The sequence below is a fragment of the Notamacropus eugenii genome, chromosome 5 (genome assembly GCF_028372415.1).
Source record: "Notamacropus eugenii isolate mMacEug1 chromosome 5, mMacEug1.pri_v2, whole genome shotgun sequence".
Lineage (NCBI taxonomy): Eukaryota > Metazoa > Chordata > Mammalia > Diprotodontia > Macropodidae > Notamacropus > Notamacropus eugenii.
In genome coordinates, this window is record NC_092876.1 from 322,214,966 (window position 1) to 322,236,815 (window position 21,850).

Genomic DNA, 21,850 nt, shown 5'->3' on the forward strand with positions numbered 1-21,850 from the left:
GAACAGCCTGCTCTATAGGCATGAAAGTTATTGGATCTGGTCTTAGCACTTCTACATAATTATCATACATTACATATGAAATATAATTATATTATTAACTAATATATTATATACTATGCATATACACATGCTATATATGTATATATGTGTATAATTTTAATACTTTATAGTCAAAAACTAATGTTAGTCATACCAACCCTAAGAATAGCATTCCATTTAATAGATGGAACTGAGTCCCAGAGAATTTGTCTTTTGCCTGTCAATATATAGTAATTTTTTGGAGCTTGTCATGTAACTTATGGACTTAACTCTGACTAATGTCTGCTTTTAAAATTAGTAATTTTGTATGTAAATTCATACATTTTGATTCCTTTTATCTTTCCATTATAGATTGGGTCCCTATATATTATAACCACCTATGAATATATCATATCCCCCTAATAAATGATAAGTTTCAAGAAAGGAGGGACCATTTCTCATCTAAACTTTGAATATTCTAACACAGTCCTTTACCCACAGTGGGTTGTAAATGAGTTATTTAAATTCAACTGGACTGAGAACCTGACTTATAACCCTAACTCTATCAATTCCTACTTGTCTGACCTTGAGTAAATCACTTGAGTCTGAGTCTCAGTGACCTCATCTATAAAAAGTGGAATAATGAACATCCTATCTGCCTTTCGAGGGGTATGTGAGGATCAAATGTGGTAAGGGATAGAAAAGTACTTTCTATATACTTGGAAAAAGTGGAGTTGTGATGTGATAAGAAGAAATAGCAGATGGATGACAAAGGATGTAGAAGATACAAAAGAGTTGGTATAACTTCATTTCTCCAGAATCTTTCTCTGGGCAATAATTATTCCTAGTATTTGGAAGTTCCCCAATCAAGTGAGATGGGCACACCATTCATTATGCAGCCATTAGAAGAATAATATTAATATCCTCCCCTATTTTTGTAACTTGTACTTTGTAGGAGAGATGAGGTTCAACAAACTCATTTTCATTGCAAATGACCCTAATTAAGATAGAATCTTTTAGTTAAATCAACAAATAGCCCAGAGAAAAGAAGATAAAAATTAGATGCAATGGATAGATTTCTTAATTTCCTCCCCTTTCTTTGGACTTCAGCCAGACTGAGGTCTTCTTTCTAAACTACTTCAGCATTGAGTATCTCCAGGGAAACTTTATTGGAAATCAGGTTGCTCAAATACTCCTGGGAGGGAGATTCAATCCTGATGTGATTTAGCTAGATGTCATCTGTTGCTAAATGCCTGTTGTTTGCAAAAATCTGGATGAAAATAGAAAATCTCTTACCTCTTGGCCAGTGAAATATTATTTTTGGTAAAATTGAAAATCCAGAATACATCGATCCTTTGCCTGGAATTGAATAAGGTCACTGAAAATATATCACAGATGAGCTCCTAAAAGGTTGCGGAAGTCAGAAACATTTGCAGATTCCATTAGCAAACGCACATCTGCTTGCTCTCAGAATGCAGAATTAGACTGAAAGCAAATTTCTGGGAATACTTTAAAAAAAACTGGCTCTATGTGAAGAATTAACAGACTAGGACAAGAAGAGATTGCTCTAAAACTTGACTTTCAGTTAAGAATCGTTTATTTGGTCAAATTATCCATTATGCTGGAACCACTATATGACTAATCTGACTAGCCTGTGGTGACTGACAATTATCTTATTGTACTTATGTGGGGACAATTGAAATATACAGGAGATTGGTTGTCTTTTTGGAAGTGCAGAGAGCAGCCTAATGGGAGAATATGCAACTTTACCCAGAAAGAAGTATTGCAGAGAGAGGAACATTTTAAAGAATCCTTTAGTCCATAAATATTTGGGAATGTCAGTGTGCTAACCTGCTCTTTGCAGTTGGGGTTGCAATCAGTGAACAGAAATAAAATTTGACTGCCATCGGAAACTTTTATAGCTGACAATAAACACTAACTGTAAGCATGGCAATGTCTGCCTGCAGCATGATCTCTCTTTCTCTTATTTTCTGCCTAAGGTATTCAGTCTGAGCTTTTGCACACTGAGTTATCTGGTTTTAGGCTTATCTGGAGTCCTAGGGGAATGTGAGAAGTAACAAAAGCTATTTATGATTTCATTCTTTCATATGGAACTGCCATTATGTGTAGGCAGCATAGACCATCACTTATTGGGGTGTGGGATGTGAGCAGTACCAGGAAGCTCACACTTGATCCAAAGTCTGGTCTCTCCTCCATTGAACTTTCATTAAATTTCACCATTTGGCCTAAATATTGCTCTTTTTAGGCAGTTCTTTCAAAATAAGAAAGTACACAAAATCCCTTATACATTAATGTGAATGAATCTATCATATCACTTTCCTCTATGACAAGAGGAAACTGGAGTTGTCTTTGCAACTTTGGGGAAGATGGTTTATTTTTCACTTTATGTTAAATTTTATTTTATTTTTATAAAAAATCCAAATTCTCTCCCTTTGACACATTTTCATCCAGAAAGCAAAAAAACAAAAACAAAACACCTTATTATAAAGAAGAATTTTCAAAAATACAAATTTTTGCATTGTCCATGTCCAAAAGAAAAAAATGTCTCAGTCTGTACTCTGATATCTTCACCTTGCTATCATGTTTTATCATGAATCCTCTGGAATGATAATTGGACATTGTAGTGATCAGAGGTCTTAAGGCTTCGAAGTTGTTTGAATTTACAATACTATATTGTATAAATTATTAGAACAATCTGATTCAAATTCACATAAGTCTTCCCAGGTTTTGTCTGGAATTTTCAAATATTGTAATTTGCTCCATCATTCTCCAGCTGATGGACAAGAAGAAGGAGAAAGATATATCTTAAAAAAGGGAGATGGCATCATCAAATATATCTTTGTAAAATTCATAATTTTGCTGAGATATAGACATTACTAGAAATTTCAGGAATTATCAGCAAATATTAAAAAAATGCTGCATTTAGTAATACTTTGGATATGACCTAGCGTTTCTGTCAGATTCCTAATGGGTATTTCCTTTCTGTGGCATTTTTTTTTCTTTTAGTGGAAGCTTAGACCTGACAAATAACCTAGATCATGGGCAGCCATAAATGTGGAATTGCTATGGGAAGCTGGGATATAAAAATGATAGAGAGACTTGTCAGATAAAACATAGGAAGAGTGTTCTAGGCTTTGTGTGGAGATCTGTGACAGTCAAGGAATCTGAAACTAAGACATCCAGGTAAGGATTATGAATCCTCTACTATGAGATAGAGTTGAATGCAATCAATCGAGGCCACCAAGAATTTGAACAACTAAATTAGTGGAACTAAAGACAAAGACAGGCAAAGCCAGTTTTTGTGGTTGAGAATGTGGGATGTAGTTTAAATAGCTAGGCAAGAGCATCAATACACAATGGACACAGAGGCTTAAATTCAATGAAGGAGATTTAAATTCATTTATCTCAGCATGAGCCAAAAGTTCTACTCAACAAAGTCAGGTCAAATCCAGCCATGGTTATGGTGATATCAGGAACAGGGACAGAAAGAGCAGTGTAGTAACTTTGAAATAGTAATCACCTTTCACCTGAATTATTTCAATGGTCTTTTAATTGTACTCCCTGCCTCCCATCTTTCCTCAACAATGCATCCTATATGCATCTGTCAGATTGATATCTCTAAAACAGAGGTTTGACCATATCAGTTCTCTGTTCAAAAAGCTTCACTGGATCTCTCTTCCTCTGGAATAAAATATAAGTTCCTTTGTTTGGAATTCAAAGCCTTTCACAATCTGACTCCATCGTGCCTTTCCAAACTGAATGACATCATCATGGCAACTAGAGTATAAACTACTCAAAGAAAAGGATTATTTTACTTTTGTCCTTGTATTTCCAGAGCCTGGCACCATGCAACATAGGAGAAGTTTAATAAATGTTTGCTTGTTTATAGGGCTAGCTAATTAATATACTTGGTTACCTAGGTAAACTTGCTTTTTACCATACAGGACCTCCCATCTCCCACCACCATACATGTACACAGACTATGCTAGTATTTGGAATTTCTGCTTCCTTAATATTACCTTTTAGAATGCTTAGGTCACTTTAAAGCTTAGTTAAATAACCACCTGTTACATATCCTTTATGATCCCAAATTTTTAAATGTCTTCTCCATCTCAGAATCACTTTGCAATTATTTTCAAAATAATTATTTGCTAATATCTTTTGTTTTTGATATCACCAAAATTTTCCTCATTATCATTTCCCTTCATACTCCCAGAGAACTGTGCCATATAACAGATATTTTTAAAGCAAAAGAAAAAAATGAAAGAAAAATAATCAACAAAAACTGATCAATATATGAAAATAATCTGAAAATATGCAGTGTAGCATATGTGGGGATCTCTTCAGATGAACAGGGTGGGGATGTGTCCACATCTCTTCTTTGTTCTCCATTATTTTATTTTGGATTCATTTTTATAGTGTTTTAATTTATTTATTTTTATTTATTCATTATTTATTTGTTTGTTTGTTTGTTTGTTTATCTTGTTTTTTATACCAGTAGTATGTAAACTTCTTGAGGTCAAGTGTGGTTTAATTTCTTTTTTGTCTTCTCTCTCTTCTCATCTCCCTTTTTCCTTTGTTCCCTTCATTTCTTTCTTTCCCTTTCCTTTATTTCTCCTCTTTTCTCCTCTCTCTTCCTCTGCCCACCTCTCCTCTTCTCTCCTCTTTGGCTTTTATTATATTTAATAAATGATTGACTGAATCATTCATATCCTGAGAGAGAGAGAGAGAGAGAGATTGAGAGAAAGACAGAGAAAAAAGAAGATGAAGATGAAGGAGAGGAGGAGGAGGAAGAGGAAAAGGAAGGAAGGATGGAAGGAAGGAAGGAAGAAGAAAGGAAGGCCTTCATTGATCAGCAGGCAAGGTAACCACAGTGACTGTTATTTGCTCTGTCACCCTTTCCCTTCCTTACCCATTAGCTTAAAACCAAATACCTTGCTGAGAATCCAACTGAAACATAGGTAATCTTTTCTATCCTGGAGTAAGCCATAGAGCAGCCCTAATTTAGCTGGTGATTGGAGAGTGTCCCAAACATTCCTCATTTCTTTATACTCCAGCCAAATTTTTCACCAAACCTTTCCTAAGCCATTAGTCAGGACCAAGGATTCTTCCTCTTCTATCCTATCTGCTACCTCTCTCCTATTCTACCATGCCTTCTTCCACTCAAACAAACACTGATGCTCAAATCATCTTTACTATTGCTTCTGTGAAGAACACAATAATTCATTACCCTATATCTGCACTCAAAAATCTCTGTGATTCTGAGTACTTGGCTGCCTATTTCAAAACTCTTTTCCCTGGCTACTACTCCTCACACCCTCATACCCATCCATGTCAATCATATGCATCCTATATCACTGTTTCCCTCTGCTCTGTCCTTCTGTTGTGCCTTCTGGAATTCCAGTTCTATTGTTAATAAACTACTCTTTATTTTAGATATGTGTACTCCTTCAGGACAGTGCCTTGTAATTTGTTCTTAATTCTCTATGTGTTGTTTTCCTCAATTACAATATGAGCTCCTTGGGGACAGGGGTTATCTAATTTTTATCTTTGTATCCTCAGAACCTAGAAGAGCATCAGGCTTATAGAATGAATTTAATAGATATTTATTGATTCAAACTGAAGTAAACAAACAGAAAAAAAGCAAAACAAAACCCCTAATTTCTTAATGTTTCCCCAAAGCCTATTTTGATCCTAATTTTTTACAAAATCCAAGATTAGAATGTCATGTAGGAATTCATCCTGTTTGCAAAAGAGGGAGTCCCAGACATCTTGATGGTTTTTTTGGGGGGAGAGAGGTTGTTTTGTTTTGTTTTTCTGTTGGTGTATTCATTTGCTTTCAAAATATCTGAGTTTCTTCAGTCAATGATGGAAGGCTCTATTTCCCATTCACTTGGTTTCTTATCTATTACAGCAAGAAATTAAATAGGGAAAGGACATTTTGCATAAAAACACATATTATCTGGTTTTCTTCTTATTTGATTCAAGTTTTCTTACCTCCACATGACAGAATTAAAAAGAGAAAAGTAAGCAAGAGCATGGAGTGATGCAATTGAAAATATGACTGATTTAAAGTCCAAACACCCCCTTGAGGATCCTTCCCAATAAGTACATTCAAAAGTAACTTTCCACTTTGTAGTTGTTACCCTTCCCCTAGACTTCCCTTCCCCAAGCTGTTTCCAGTAAGAACTGCCTACTGGGATTAACTTGCTTAAGTTAATTTGCATATATTTGGTTAGCTGTATCTCAGCTAAACAACCCTAGTAACAATTAGCAATCTGTAACTTTTGCAGACTGTTTCACAAAGAAAGCTCTTTAGAAATCGTATTCTGAAAGAGTCTGCATCCTTTATCCAGAGGAGAATATATCTTTTAGCAGTGACTTTGAACATAGATTTCAAATGGCTTTTGAAAAACAGTTGTGTTAAAATTAAACCAGGAAGGCTAACACATGAAACTATAATTGCTCATTGATATCTATTTTTCCTATTTTTGTTGAAAGATACCATATCCTTACAATAACCCAGGTTTATAAACTAGAGTGCTTATCATTCTTTACTTTCCCTAAGGTTTCCTCTTAAAATTGTTTGCTAAATCTTGCTGACTCTATGCCCGTGATCTCTTGTATGTATTCCTTTCTCTCTATTCATGAATAGACACACGCACAAATATGTATATATTCATATAATCTCTTTTGTCATGCTATGACTAGAAAGTTGACCATACAATGATTATTTTTTCAACCATGGCAATTTTCAAATATCATCTGTTTAGTCATAGAAAGGCTGAAATTTTATTCCTTAGAAGGAATATTCAAAATGATGAAAGTACATTTCCTTGAAGTATCACACTAAATATCCTGGTCCTAGGGTGATCTGTCCCTAGGCCATACACTGAAAGTCATTCCATCTTGGTAGAATTTCCTAGAGATTATACTCTGCTTTAGATGGAAATCATCTGCAAGGACAATGAGGATTTCAAATGATCCCGAACTACCCGGAAGTATGGTAAGAATATATTTGACAGAATATGATGATTAAATTGTAAATGTGTTTCACTGTGGAGATTTTCTAATTCTCTATGAAGGAATCATTCAAGACAGCATTGGAGTGGAAAAGAAACCATCCCATTAAATGCATGCAAATGTACCTCCACAATCTTGCCTAGCATTCATGCTTTGTAAAACTGTAAATTAGATCTAAGGGATTTCTAGAAGATTCAACCTTCACTTCTGAGAAAGATTTTTTTTTTGCATCCAGCCTTAATATTTGATTATTGAAAATTTCATTGTTACCACACAGAGTTATCTCAGTTCCAAATTCTGTCTTTAATAGGGGCATTAAGGAACAAAGTAAAGAAGACTTAAGTTATTTTCTATTATATCAAACTCAAAAGATTAAGATGTACCCCATCCCAAATATGTTTCTATTCTCTCTAAATTAATCTATGACTTGACCTAAGTACTTCATGAAATTCTTCTTAAATTTTCAGTCTCTACCATTTAGTTTGGTAATGAGTTTGATAAGTGCCCCCTACACGACCTTATATATAGAATTTTCCTTATTCTATCACTAAATTTGCCACGTTCAAACTTCAAAGGATGTCTTCTCATTACATTATTCTAAGATTTGGTGACAGAGTTTGGACTCATCACATAATTAGAAGGAATTTCAAAAGTCATCTAGTCCAAACTATTCCTGAAGCAAAAATCAACATAAAACATGTGAGAAGAGTAATGACATAAAGGACAGAGCTCTGGAATTGGAGTCGAAAAGATCTGGACTCAAGTCTAGCCTCTTAGAGACTTGCTAGGCATGTATGAGCAATCAACTTAATTACTTTGTGCTTCAGACCTCTTAATTATAAAAGGAAGGATTTGGAATTGATCACTTTGAGTGGTCCCTTCCAGCTCTCAGTCTATGATCCTTTGATATTTGACAAGTGGTTCTCTATCCTGTATTTGAAGACCTCCCAGGATAAGTAACCCTCTATAAATAGCTAGCATTTTTAATGTTTTTTGGAAAGTGATCTAGCCACTGTGCCAACAAGGTACAAACTGCTGTGATCCCTCCCTCCCAATTCTTCTCCTCACTAAACATCTTCAGATACTTAACTCATCATCTACCACTCTCTCTAGTCTCCTCATCATCCCGGTTGCATTATGCTGGACCTTTTCTATTTTCAACATGATTTTTAAGATTTAGATTTTGTCTTCTTCTCAGCCTTCATTGTTCAGCACTGAAAAGTCTCTCCCATTCTTCTCCAGATCAAAACAGACCTCAGAAATTCTTATGAATATATAACATACTTTTGCTTTTTTAAAAAAAAAAAAAGGAGGGTAAGATTTGAGGAGAATAAGGGTAGGAATTTCCTGTTCTTTTTCTGCAAGTCTCAACATTTTGTTGACCCTCTCCCCTACGCACACACTTTGCAGTAGCACAATTAGCCAATGTCTTCAGTGTACAAAGATTCAAATATTTTTAGAAACTTTGTTTTCCTTTTTTTTTTAACCTTTTCAGAAGGAGGTAGTCCTAAGATGTGTCTGTTATAAAGGAGAGTTTGAACTTACACCTTTAAAAGTTGGCACTTAGGACACTTAAGTCATAGAAGCTGGTATATAGAAAGGACTTTAGACATCATTTAGTTCAACTATCATTTTTCAGGTGAGGAAACTAAGGACCGGAGTGTTCATGCCACTTGCCCAAGGTTACAGAGAGAGTTAATGTGGTGTAGCAGCTCTAGAAATAGCTCTCATTCTCATTCACATATTTCACATTTAAATTACTTGTCCCTTTTGAGAGAATCAAATTCTGAAATCTTAGAGGAAGAAAATTTTTAAGAAATTTCTAACAAATACATGCATTCATTCATTCTGCAAATGTTTATGAAACACCTACTATGTGTTAAAAATTCTTCTGAGTCTTGCAGGGGATGCTCTGTGATATGTCACAGAACTATCGGTTCAAGTGGAGATTAGAAACATCTTTAAGTAGCTCATACAAATCAAAACATCATAGCTACAGGAAAGAGCTGTAGAACCCTGTTAAAACTTTGACTAGTGAAAGATCATTTTCAGTTGGAAGAATTCATGAAATTTCAGAAAAGAGGCAATACCTTTGGTAGGCAATGAAGAATGGGTATTAGGATCATTCATCACTGATTCATGGCTTTTTAGAGACATTAGTAGGGGCAGTACTCCCATGGTCACACCTCATCAGAAGGAACTTGCTTCTTGTTCTACGTTTTGACTAGACACTTTGGCCCTACTGTAACTGACCTCCAATTGCCTATGTGTTTTTTTTCTATGATCTTGACTTACCATCCCTTTAGATATAGTTTTCCCTTTCATTTTTCCATTCAGTTTTATTGTTTTCACTGAACTCATGTTAGGATTTATTCAAATCAGACTCTCAAATCAAGTTGCCCTTTTGGCCTTTGGATCTGGTGTCTTGGTTTCCCTTGGTTTTTCTTTACATGAGAACATAAGATCTGGTATGCATATCTAATATCCTGGCTCCTCTACGGTTTGGTAAACCTTGTTGACTGCGTAAATAGCACAAAATGTATTCTACTTGGCTCTAAAGTTGCCCTTCTCTGCTAGTTTCTGAAGTGTTTTATCACCTTTTTAACCTGTTCCCTACTATCCCTCTGTACTGTTATACAGAGATATGATCAAGCTCTGACAAAAGAAAAAAATTCACTAGGTCTCAATTGTCTTTGGAGGTGGGAATTGAGTAGGCAATGGCATAGGGTGTAGTGTTGAAGGTTGGAGGAACAGAGTACTATTTGGAAGAACCAAGAAACCTAGTTTGATTAGAAAATAGGACTCATCAATGGAGGTAATATGAAATAAGACTGAAAAGGGAGGATGGTACTAGATTAGTTAGGACCTTGAATGCCAGGCTAAGGAGTCTGGGAATTGTACTATAGCTAGTGTGTTATTTGGGGAATACAGGGAGGGAGGAAAGTCACAGTGGAATGGTTTTGGAGAGGACAGAGACATGATCAGAACTGTTCATTAGGAAAATAATTCTGGTAGCTATATTAAGAATGGATTAGAGAAGAGAGATCCCAGAGCAAAAGTTCTTAACCTGGTTCCAAGGAACACTTTCAGGTTATTTCACAAATCTTGTTGGAAAAAGATCACTTTATTTTCATTATTTTTAACTGTAATTTAGCATTTTTTTCAATTATTTAAAAGAAAAGCACTATTCTAAGAAGTTCGTAGACTTCACTAGGCTGCCAAAGGAGTCCATAAACAATCCATACACAGAAAAGGTTAGGAACCCTTGGCCTACAGGGAAGTCAGAAAGATAATAATCTCAGGCCTCAGTTTTTTGGGTTTTTTATGTATGTAAAATGGGCAACTTCTAATTAAGGATGTCTAATGTTGATTTCCTTACTAAGGTGTGATTTTAAGCAGTTCTGGAATAAATCCAAGCTTTTCACACAGATATGAAAATGTCTGTCATCCCTGTAACTCGCTACTGAATATGGAACAACTTGCTCTTTCCACCTTGTGGGAATCTTTTTGACAGGGCAGAGTTGAAAATGTAATTTATGAGTTTTGTGATGCAAAACATTGTATGCCAGTTTTAACTACATATTATTAAGTTTTCCATAAAGTAATCCTAGTGGAAACCATGTCAAGTACCTTCTACGTAGCCACAGAATTTTAGAAGTCATAGAAACGAACCCTAACAGCATTTCTGAGAAATAGGAAGTTTGATGACTCCACTTAATATTTTCTGGGCAGTGCTTTTCTTTAAGTATCAGTCATTGTGTCAGGTTGCACTACTAATAATGCACTTCATATTTCTTTTCCAGTTCAAACTCTATAGAACTAAGTGATCACAAAGCAACCCAGAAGAAAGGGCTTGTGAAAGCACATATATCAGATTGTATTCCCTTCCTCTTACCATGAAAGTGTGGCACTCTCATCCACAGAGACCAAAATTACCTAGATTTGGCAAGAGAGAAAAGACAAACAATTCCTTTGGGGAATCTTCAGAGTTGCAGAGAATGTTGGATGCTGGCATATTTTCCAGCAAGTTCCCCCTAGGGAAGAATATTTTTTTTTCTTTTCTTTTCTTTTCTTTTTTTTTGATCAGGTTATTTGGTTGAAGAAGCAACCAGGAGAAGGGAAGAAAAGATTCTAGTCATAAACTCACTGCTAACTTATGTCAAAAACCACTTAATCTCTTTGCTGTAAAAGCACTCTGAGGTGCTATAAAAACAGAACACCTATTTATATGGCAAGTGAGTGTTTTGTATACTTTATCTTGGTTTTTTACCTTCTTGCCTTTAGTGAATATTATGCAAGAGAAAAAAATTCATTTATTACATAGATATCTATTGAAGACTTATAAAAATATTAATAATAATAGTTTTAGCATTTACATAGTACCAACCATTTTCCAGGCACTGTGCTAAGTACTTCACAGGTATTAATCCATTTGATCCCAAAACATCTCATGGAGTTATGTGATTAATACTGTGTAGAGTAGGCCCTAAGGGAGAGAAAACAGAAAGTGAGGCAGTGAGACAGAAACAGGGCTACAGAGACCAAAGACATTATTCTTTCCCTCTTGAAACTTACAATCTATTTAAGAAAAAAATAAAATATACATAGATTAACTATAAAAAAGACATTAGAAAATATCCTAGGACAATTCCAGAAATATATATTAAGCATCTATTATATATAAATCTATCTCCTAAGAATTAAATATTAAAAGATTAAAAATGACATATTTTTGCGTAAAAAAAGGACTACATTCCATAGAAAGTATAAGAAATTTTAGTGCAGTTTTAAGCTATTAAACCTAAAAAACTGCATTAAGACTTTGGGGACATACTATACTAACATCACAGCTTTGAAACTGGAAGGAACCCTAGACCAGTCCCCTTGTTTTATAGTAGAAGAATCAGGGACCCAGAGAGGCAAGAGTTGTCACACAGGAGATAAGTGACAGTGTCAAAATTCAAACCCAGGATCTATCTCCAAATCAGTGTTCTTTCTGTTGTGTATTGGAATTGAGTCATTTAAGATCAAACAAGGTCAGGGCTGAAGCTTAACATTGGCATCCCCAGGTGCTAACAAAAGAGAGATTATTTTACAAACAAAATTTCTGTACTCTACCCAATGCATGCATCAGTAATTGGCATTATAAAATTACTTTAAAAAAAATCTAGTCATAAAGTTTTGCATCTCACTTCTCCCAGTGGATCCACTGGGCTGACACTGTTGCTTATACCCATAGTATCTCTCATATTTGCCCTCTTCTCTCCCCTCCCTTGACCCTTTTTCAATACCTCATTACTTCTTCCTTGAACGATTAAAATAGCTTCCTTAGAAGTCACCCCACATTCAATCCCTCCTACACTCTCCTGCCAAAATCATTTCCCTAAAATACAGCTCTTATATGACACAAGACAGTATGGGTAATAAATGCTCTGAGTTCAAATGAGGAAGAAGTTCCATACTGGTTGGAGTGGTCAACAAAGATTTCAAAGAGGAAGAGAGGATTGGTCTGGGACTTGAAGAATCAACAGGATTTAGATAAATAAAAATAAGAGAACAGACGGAGGAAAAGGAAGGTCAAAAGAGACATTACAATTGCCATGCACCTACCTATTTAGTGGGTCACCTAGGTGGCTCAGTGGATAGAAGACAGGGATTGGAATCAGGAAGACCTGAGTTTAAATCCAGCTTCTGACACATATTAGTTGTTTAACCAGGTCAAATCCCTTAACCTCTGTTTGCCAAGAAGTCAACTATGCCGCTCAGCAGAGAGAGTGCAGAAACTAGGGTCAAAAACACCTGAGTTAAAACACAGCCTCAGATACTTCCTAGCTGTGTGACCTTGCAAGTCATTTAACCTGTTTACTTTAATCCACTGGAGAAGGAAATGGCAAACCACTCCAGTATTTTTGCCAAGAAACCCCTATGAATATTATGGGCATGTTATGGTCCATAGGATCATGAAGAGTTGGATACAACTAATCAACCACCAGCTTAGTGATGGAAAGAAATAAGATTTTCTGTTCTTCCTTTCTATATTTCCTTTCTGTCTCCTTAGCTCCTGGGAATTCATCAGCGGAAAGAGCTATGTGCCTGCTAGACCTAGGTGATTTTATTTTCTTAGACAATCCATATGGGAGCAATAGAAAGTGAAACATCCCATGTTTCTTCCCTGAAGAGATCCCATGATTGAAACATTCTATAGATGACTCCCTCCCCCTGCCCATGTGATGGGGTGCTTGGTTACATGTACTTGGGACCCAATTCTAAAATCACATTTCTCTTTAAAATCACATTTTTCCTAGCCTCCAAATACTATCTCAGGCAGTTTCTCCCTAGCCCAAGGACACAGGCTGCCCTGGCAACAACCATTGTCTCCCTTCCTGCTATAGTAGCCAGCTGAACCTATAGAACTCATTAGGCTTAACCAGCTGTGTACCAGCTGAATAGGCTGTGCACTGGGTCATAATGACATTTGCTGCTCACTGACCAATCATATGTATTCTAGACTTAGACACACCTATTCTCCTTTACATTAATCTTGTCTAACATGACATTGAGGAGAGAAGCCTGGTTTTTCCTGGTCAGCCCTGACCTCTAGTTGACTTAGTGACATTTCAGGCCTAAAACCACACCTCCAGGTAGCTATCCCCCAGCCCTTGGGCTATTTCCCGATGAATTTTGGGTAAAATAGCTATACAGTAGATGCCAAAAGTGCATGTTCCTTTAAGAACTAACCATTCCTTAACCACTTTGTAATCCCACCCCAAAACACCTAGTTAGTATATTTGGCACAAGTGATACTATAGAATATCTTATATAAACATTCCCTGTACTCCTCTAAGGTTACAGTTTCTCTAAGAACTTTTGCCCGCTGAAAAGTGTAATAAATCTTTACCTTGACTTAAACATTGCTTGAGTTCATGAATGCTTCTCCAAACGACCTGCCCCTGGTCTTTGTGGGGGTCTCACATTCCCTTTCTAGCTCTCATCACATTCACCTCTAAGTATGTTAACATGTAGTGGTCCCTGGCTAATATCTGTTAGCCTTTCCCTTTACATAGAGTCTATATTATCAGTAGTCAAAGTAAACAACTGGTAGGGCACACATAAATGGAGATGTGGGAGAGGGGAAGTACAAGAAATATTTTTAATATTTTTTTTAGTGAATGCATTTTTATTATTATATTATGCTTCAACATCATTCTCCCAGGGCAATGGTGTATTTTGTGTGTGTGTGTGTGTATATGTGTGATATTAAGTCATACGTATTAGAGAAGAATCTCACATCCGTAGAAAACAGTAGTTAATCTCTTATTGTAGTATATTTTTAAAATTTATTTTAAGGATTTTGCAAGTACATGCAAAACTTTTTTACACCTACTTTTTAAAAATTTTAAGTTTCAAAATATCTTCCTTCCTTCTACCCTGCCCCCACCCCTTGAGAAGGCAAGCAATATGACATTTATTATATGTGTGAAGTCATGCAACATATTTCCATAATAGTCATGTTACAAAAGAGAACACAAACACAAAAATGAGAAATAAAGTAAAAAATATGGATACTTCAGTCTGCACTCAGACTTCATCAGTTCTCTCTGTAACCTCTTTTATTATTATTAATATTATTATTATTATTATTACTATTATTTATTTATTTATTTATTTATTTATTTATTTTGTTTTCAAAATTCATTTCCACAAAAATTTGAGTTCTAAATTTTCTCCCCATTGCTTCCCTCCTCCCACCCCAAAATGACAAGCATTCTGATTACCCCTTCCCCAAATCTGCCCTCCCTTCTAACATCCCTCCCTTCCCTTATCCCCATTTTCTCTTTTGTCCTGTAGGGCAAGATAAATTTCTATACCCCATTATCTGTATTTCTTATTTCTCAGTTGTATGCAGGAACAACAATCAACATTTGCTCCTAAAACTTTGAGTTCCAACTTCTCTTCCTTCCTCCCATCCCCACTTAGAAGGCAAGCAATTCAATATAGGTTATATATGTGTAGTTTTCCAAATGACTTCCATAAGTCATGTTGTGTAAGACTAACTATATTTCCCTCCATCCTATCCTGCCCCCTATTTCTTTTATTGTCTCTTTTGATCTTGTCCCTCCTCAAGAGTGTTTACTTCTAATTGCTCCCTCCTCCCATTTACCCTCCCTTCCATCATGTCCCACCACCATGCTCATCCCATTCTCCTCTGCTTTCCTATATTGTAAGATAGATTTTCATACAAAATTGAGTGTACATGTTATTCCTTCCTTGAGTCAAATATGATGAGAGTAAACTTCCCTTTTTCCCTCTCTGCTTCCTCCTTTTTGCCTCCATTGAAAAGGCTTTTTTTGCCTGTTTTCTGAGAGATAATGTGCCCCATTCCATTTCTCCCTTTCTCTTCCCAATATGTTCCTCTCTCACCACTTAATTTTATTTTTTTAGATATGATCCCTTCCTATTCAACTCACCCTGTGCTCTCTGTCTCTGTCTCTCTGTCTCTCTCTCTTTCTCTCTGTCTCTCTCTGTCTCTCGCTGTCTCTTTCTGTCTCTCTCTGTCTCTGTCTCTCTCTGTCTCTCTGTCTCTGTCTCTGTCTCTCTGTCTCTCTCTATATATACATATGTATATATATGCATATATATACATATGTATATATATATATATATATATATATATATATATATATATATATATATATATATATATATATATATATATATATATATGCATGTGAGTGTGTGTGTATGTCTGTGTGTGTGTATATAATCCCACCAACTGCCCAGACACTGAGAAAAGTTTCAAGTTACAAATATTATCTTTCCATGTAGGAATGTAAACAGTTCAACTTTAGTAAGTTCTTTGTGATTTCTCTTTTCTGTTTACCTTTTCATGCTTCTCTTGATTCTTGTGTTTGAAAGTCAAATTTTCTTTTCAGCTCTGGTCTTTTCATCAAGAATGCTTGAAAGTCCTCGATTTCATTGAAAGACTATTTGTCCCCTGAAGTATTATACTCAATTTTTCTGGGTAAGTGATTCTTGGTTTTAATCCTAGTTCCTTTGACTTCTGGAATATCATATTCCAAGCCCTTTGATCCCTTAATGTAGAAGATGCTAGATCTTGTGTTATCCTGAATTGCACTTCTACAGTACTCGAATTGTTTCTTTCTAGCTGCTTGCAATATTTTCTCCTTGACCTGGTAACTCTGGAATTTGGCTACAATGCTCCAGGAGTATCTCTTTTCAGATCTCTTTCAGAAGGTGATTGGTGGATTCTTTCAATATTTATTTTGCCCTCTGTTTCTAGAATACCAGGGAAGTTTTCCTTGATAATTTCATGAAAGATGAAGTCTATGCTCTTTTTTTGGTCATGGTTCTCAGGTAGTCCCATAATTTTTGAATTGTCTCTCCTGGATCTATTTTCTAGGTCAGTTGTTTTTCCAATGAGGTATTTCATATTATCTTTTATTTTTTCATTCTTTTGGTTTTGTTTTGTGATTTCTTGGTTTCTCATAAAGTCATTAACTTCCATCTGTTTCATTCTAATTTTTAAAGAACTATTTTCTTCAGTGAGCTTTTGAATCTCCTTTTTCATTTGGCTAATTCTTCTCTTTAAAGCATTTTTCTCCTCTTTGGCTTTTTGAATCTCTTTTACCAATTGAGTTAGCCTATTTTTAAAGGTGTTATTTTCTTCAGCATTTTTTGGGGTCTCCTTTAGCAAGCTGTTGACTCACTTTTCATGATTTTCTTGCATCTCTCTCATTTCTTTTCCCAATTTTTCCTTCACTTCTCTTACTTGATTTTCAAAATCCTTTTTGATCTCTTCCATGGTCTCAGACCATTGCTGATCTATTTTGGATGTTTTAGATGTTAGAAGCCTTGACTTTTATGTCTTTCCCTGGTGGAAAGCATTGTTCTTCCTCATCTGAAAGGAAGGGAGAAGATACCTGTTCACCAAGAAAGTCACCTTCTATATTTTTTCTCCTTTTTTTGGACATTTTCCCAACCAACTTGACCTTTGGGTTCTTTGTCAAGAGTAAAGTAAATTCTGTAAGATCTCAGTTCCTCCAAGTTGGCACAATCAAGCCTGCACACTGATCTGGCAGCAACCAGAAACTTATGTGCCCAGAATCTGTGAGTAGTAGACTTTCCTCTCCACAACAGACTCACCTCCAGTTCCACCAAGTCAGCACTCAGGGCTGAGGTTCAGATCTGCTTCCAATTCACCCAGGATCTTTACAATGAGGCCTCCAACAATGGATGTTGGCTGCTGCAGTGGGAACCACCACCAGCTGAGGCCTCTGCCACCATCACCTTGGGCAGGAGCTATGGGGGTGTACCCTGCTCCTTTCTTTTCCAGCTGAAAAAGCCCTCTCACTAACCTTTGGAACCTGTGGGTTGAGAGATCTGCAAGCTGCTGCTCCTACTTCCAGGGATTCTGTCCCCAAGGCTTGCTACAGTCCTCCTCCCTGTACACAGTCAAGGTAGGACTGGGTTTTGCTCCTCATCTGTTGTGACAGACCTTTCCTGTTGGCCTTCCAGGTCACGCTGGGCTGGAAGTCTCCACCATTTTGTCATTCTGTGGCTTCTGCTGCTCTAGAATTTTTTGAGAGTCATTCTTTACAGGTATTTTATGGGCTGTGGGGGAAGAGCTAGAGAACATGTGTCTTTCTACTCTGCCATCTTGGCTCCACCCCCCTCTGTTGCCTCTTCTAATAAAGGATATGCAATTTTGTTCATATCATCATTGGCAGAGGGAAGCCTTTTTCTTTTACTTTGGGTAGAACATAAGAATGTCTTGTGTTAGCTCCTTCACTATGTCTCATAGTAATAAATATCTGCTCATAAATTACCATCTGCCTGGTCCGTTGCAGTAGACTCCTAATTGGTTTCTTTGCTGGCTAGGATCAGGCTTAATACCATGATCCTGTCCATTTTCAATGTTCAGATTAAATGAGGAATTCAAGTCATTGCACAGCTAACAAAAGGAAGTTTATTTTGCTGTGATTCAGCAAGGATATGCGACAAGATTACTATGGCACTTACATTTTTCTGGATATGATCCTTGTCTTTATGTGGAAATAGATCTGGTTGGCAGGCAGGGTATGGTGACTTGCGTGTTCTTCAGAAATCTAAGTCAGAGGGCCCCCAATTTCACATGATTGAGATTTGTTATACTCTTAGGTGACCAGGAAGTTGGCTCAAGGGAGGGAAGCATTCTAAGAGTGACTCTGGTCCAACCACACTACTTCTGGCCCCTCCCTTCTTCAGCTCATACTTAAAACACTATCAGACTAATCACCAAAAGTGAACTTTCATCATAAGCACTTACTGCCTAAAAATCTGGTAGGACCTCTCCTTGATCCCACGGTTACATTCAACCTTTTAATCCTGGCATTCAAGGTCTTCCACAATCTATCACAATCTCTTTGTAACTTTATCTCTAGTATGCTCCCACAAGATGAGTCCATTGGTTACTCCTTCCGCCACCCACCCTCATGACATTATTTGGACCAAACATTGTTATGTAATGTTCTTCACTCCAACCTACTCTAACCCTCTCTGAACCCTAGATCTTCTAGTCTTAGCTCCAGTTATACTTTTCTATGAAACCTTCCCTTACCAATCCCACTCCAGTTACTTTGCATTGTAACATTAAATTCATACTTACGTAATTTTTTAAAATTTAAAAACATTTAGTTTACCTTTGCATGTATACATCTTATTCATCCTATCCACTTTCTATATCTCTTGCAGGCAAGATCTGTGGGTTTTTTCTCTTGTATTTGGTTTTTCAACTGGGCAAACCAAATAGTACATATCATAATTTCTTGGGCACAGCAGGTTCTCAACAAACATTTGCCAGTTATATAACAGATATGAGCAAGAGAATCCTGGTTAAAGCTAGTGAGATTAAAAAATGACATCTTTCTGCTGGCTTTGGATATCTTTCCCCACTGAAAGATCCCAGACTTAGTACTTGAAGGAACCTTAGAAAACTTTTGAGTCTAACCTCATTTTGCAAATGAGGAAACTGAGGCTAAGGGAGATTAAGTGAATCACCCAAGATCACGTAGCTAGTAAAAGTCTGGTATAGAATTTTATCTCAGGTCTTCTTGAATCAAAGTTGGCAACTCTACCCACTATAACAGGCTGCCTATCACAGAAAGAATGAACAGCCATCAATGTCTGATTTGAGATTTTATTCTGGAATTGACAATATCTCCTTGATGAGGTGTGAAGGAATACCCTTGCCTGAGGTTCTCTTGATCCATTAACACCACATTAAGGTTGATTGATTGAGTCTTAGTCATTGGGAATTATAGATTTATGACTAGTTTATCTAATCATAAACCTGAGTCAATGCTTGCAGTTGTTCTATTAATGAGAAAACAAAATAAATAAGGAAAAGAAGGAAGAAAGGAAGGAAGGAAAGTAGGAGGTGGGAAAAGGGAAAGAGAGAGACAGAGAAAGGAAGAAAGAAAGAAAGAAAGAAAGAAAGAAAGAAAGAAAGAAAGAAAGAAAGAAAGAAAGAAAGAAAGAAGAAAGGAAGGAAGGAAGGAAGAAGGAAGGAAAGAAGGAAGAAGGAAGGAAGGAAAGAAACAAAGAAAGAGAGAGAAAGAAAGGAAGGAAGAAAGAAAGAAGGAAAGAGAAAGAGATAAAAAAAGAGAAAGAAAGAAGTAACAAAGTAAGTGTTAATTGGGAAATGACTGAATAATGTAATATATTAATTGAGGACAGAAATAGGGAATGAACTTGTAATCACCTTGGTATAGACCAGTGGTGTCAAACTCAAAAGAAAGTTGAGGCCAGTAAATGATACATGATGATGCACGTAGGCCACATATTCACTTAGAAAACTATATGAAAGCATTATCTATGCTGTATTGTTTATTTATTTTGTTAAATATTTCCCAATTACATTTTAATCTAGTTCTAGCTGCACTAAGGAGTGTTACAAGCTGCAATACAGCCTGTTGGACAATATGTTTGACACCTCTATACTGTAGACAATTCCTTCAACAAATTATCCAATTCAGATGGGTACCTTCTTTGGCATTTGTAATCTAGGAGAGCTGCCTAACACACTGAGAAGTTACGTGACTTGTCTAAAGCCACACGGAAAGGTTGTATTAGAGATAAGACTTGTATCTAGGTTTTCCTGGCCTGAATTTAGTTCTTTATCCACTGTTTCATAATGCCTCTCCTATACATGTGGCAGAATATTACTATAGAATTCATTACAAGGAAAGTTCATTTATTCTTCACTTCTTTATGGAGAATCCTTAATCAATTCATCACTCCAGAAGGAGTGATTTTGACATATTTAGACATTTCCATGATTAAAAATCAAATTTTACCAAACTTTAAAATAAAAATGAATACAATAAAAGGAAGAGTACAGAGAGCTGGCAGATGAAAAGAATAAAATGTGTGAGATGCAGAGATGAGAGGGAGATACATAGATACGTAGACTCTCATTCCTTGGAGAAAACTCCTAAAACCCCACTTCTCCATAGTCCCTTGAGGGAGTCATATTCTCCAAAGAACCATGAGTCCTTGGGAGTGGAAAAGTCTCTTGGTGACTGTGGCTGTAGGCTGTGGCTACAGGTAGTAGAAAAACAGCAAAGAATTCCTGAAATAATGCTGGGTTCCTGTACCCAGCATCTTGGAGATATTACCAGTACTGAGAATGAGGAAAAGACAGTCATTTCACTTTGAAGGACCACATTAGGCTTATATTCCATTCCTAGGTATATACTAAGATCCTCCTGGGTGCCCAGTTCCATGCTAGGAGAATTCAAGAGAAAGAGAACACATGGTCCATTGCTTCTCATAGGCATGTGATTCAACATTACTCTAGAACTGTCTACATCAATGATATTCATTTTCAACAAAATATGAGTTAAAGAGATCATACTGTCAATCAAGTAAGAATTTATTAAGCACCTAGTACATGCTATCCACCTTAGGTAGCATCTGGGCTTTGACCTGAGGATGGGTATGAAAAAGCAAGCGCATAGGGCATGAGGAAGATAGATAATCATAAAAGATAGGGGACACCTACCTTGAATCAAAATTAATGTTGCATTGCTTTTACTGATAATGAAGAAAAGGCAGTCATTTCATACTGCAGTCTCATATTAGACTTCTATTTCATGACCTTCATGTGTCCACTAAGATCCTAATGGTACCCAATTCCATGCTAGGTGTTTTGAAGGTTCCAAGGGAAAAAAAGTCCCAGTCCCTTAATACTGAACACATACTCTGGTTGAAGAGATAAGCTGTAAATACATTAAGCAATTAGAGGACAGGACAGAAAATTGTATATTCAGGCACTAGATTTAATATTTGCAATTGCTAAATTTTTTCATGTAGGTGATAACTCAGATTTACATAATCCTTTATGTTATGTTTTACATAGCACTTTCCTCAGCATAACATTGAATATTATGGGATACAAGAAGTCAAGAAGGGGAAGCATGAGTAGGAGCTGGAAAGTCTGGGAAGAGCTTCATGGAAGATGTAGGACTTGAATTAGGCATTGAACTATCCCCACTATTTGGATAGGTGGGAAGGAAGAAATAAAAAGGGTGAAATAGGTTGAGTGAAAGCTTAGAGTTTGGAATGAAAATGATATGTCTAGGGGTAGTGAGGAAGTCATATTGACAGAAGGAGAGGAATCTTGTAACATGAGAGATAATGCTAGATAGGGTGAGAGAAGTTTATGGAGGCTCTTGAGTAACAGAATGTGGAGCCTGGATATGATATAATAAACAACAAGAAGCTATTC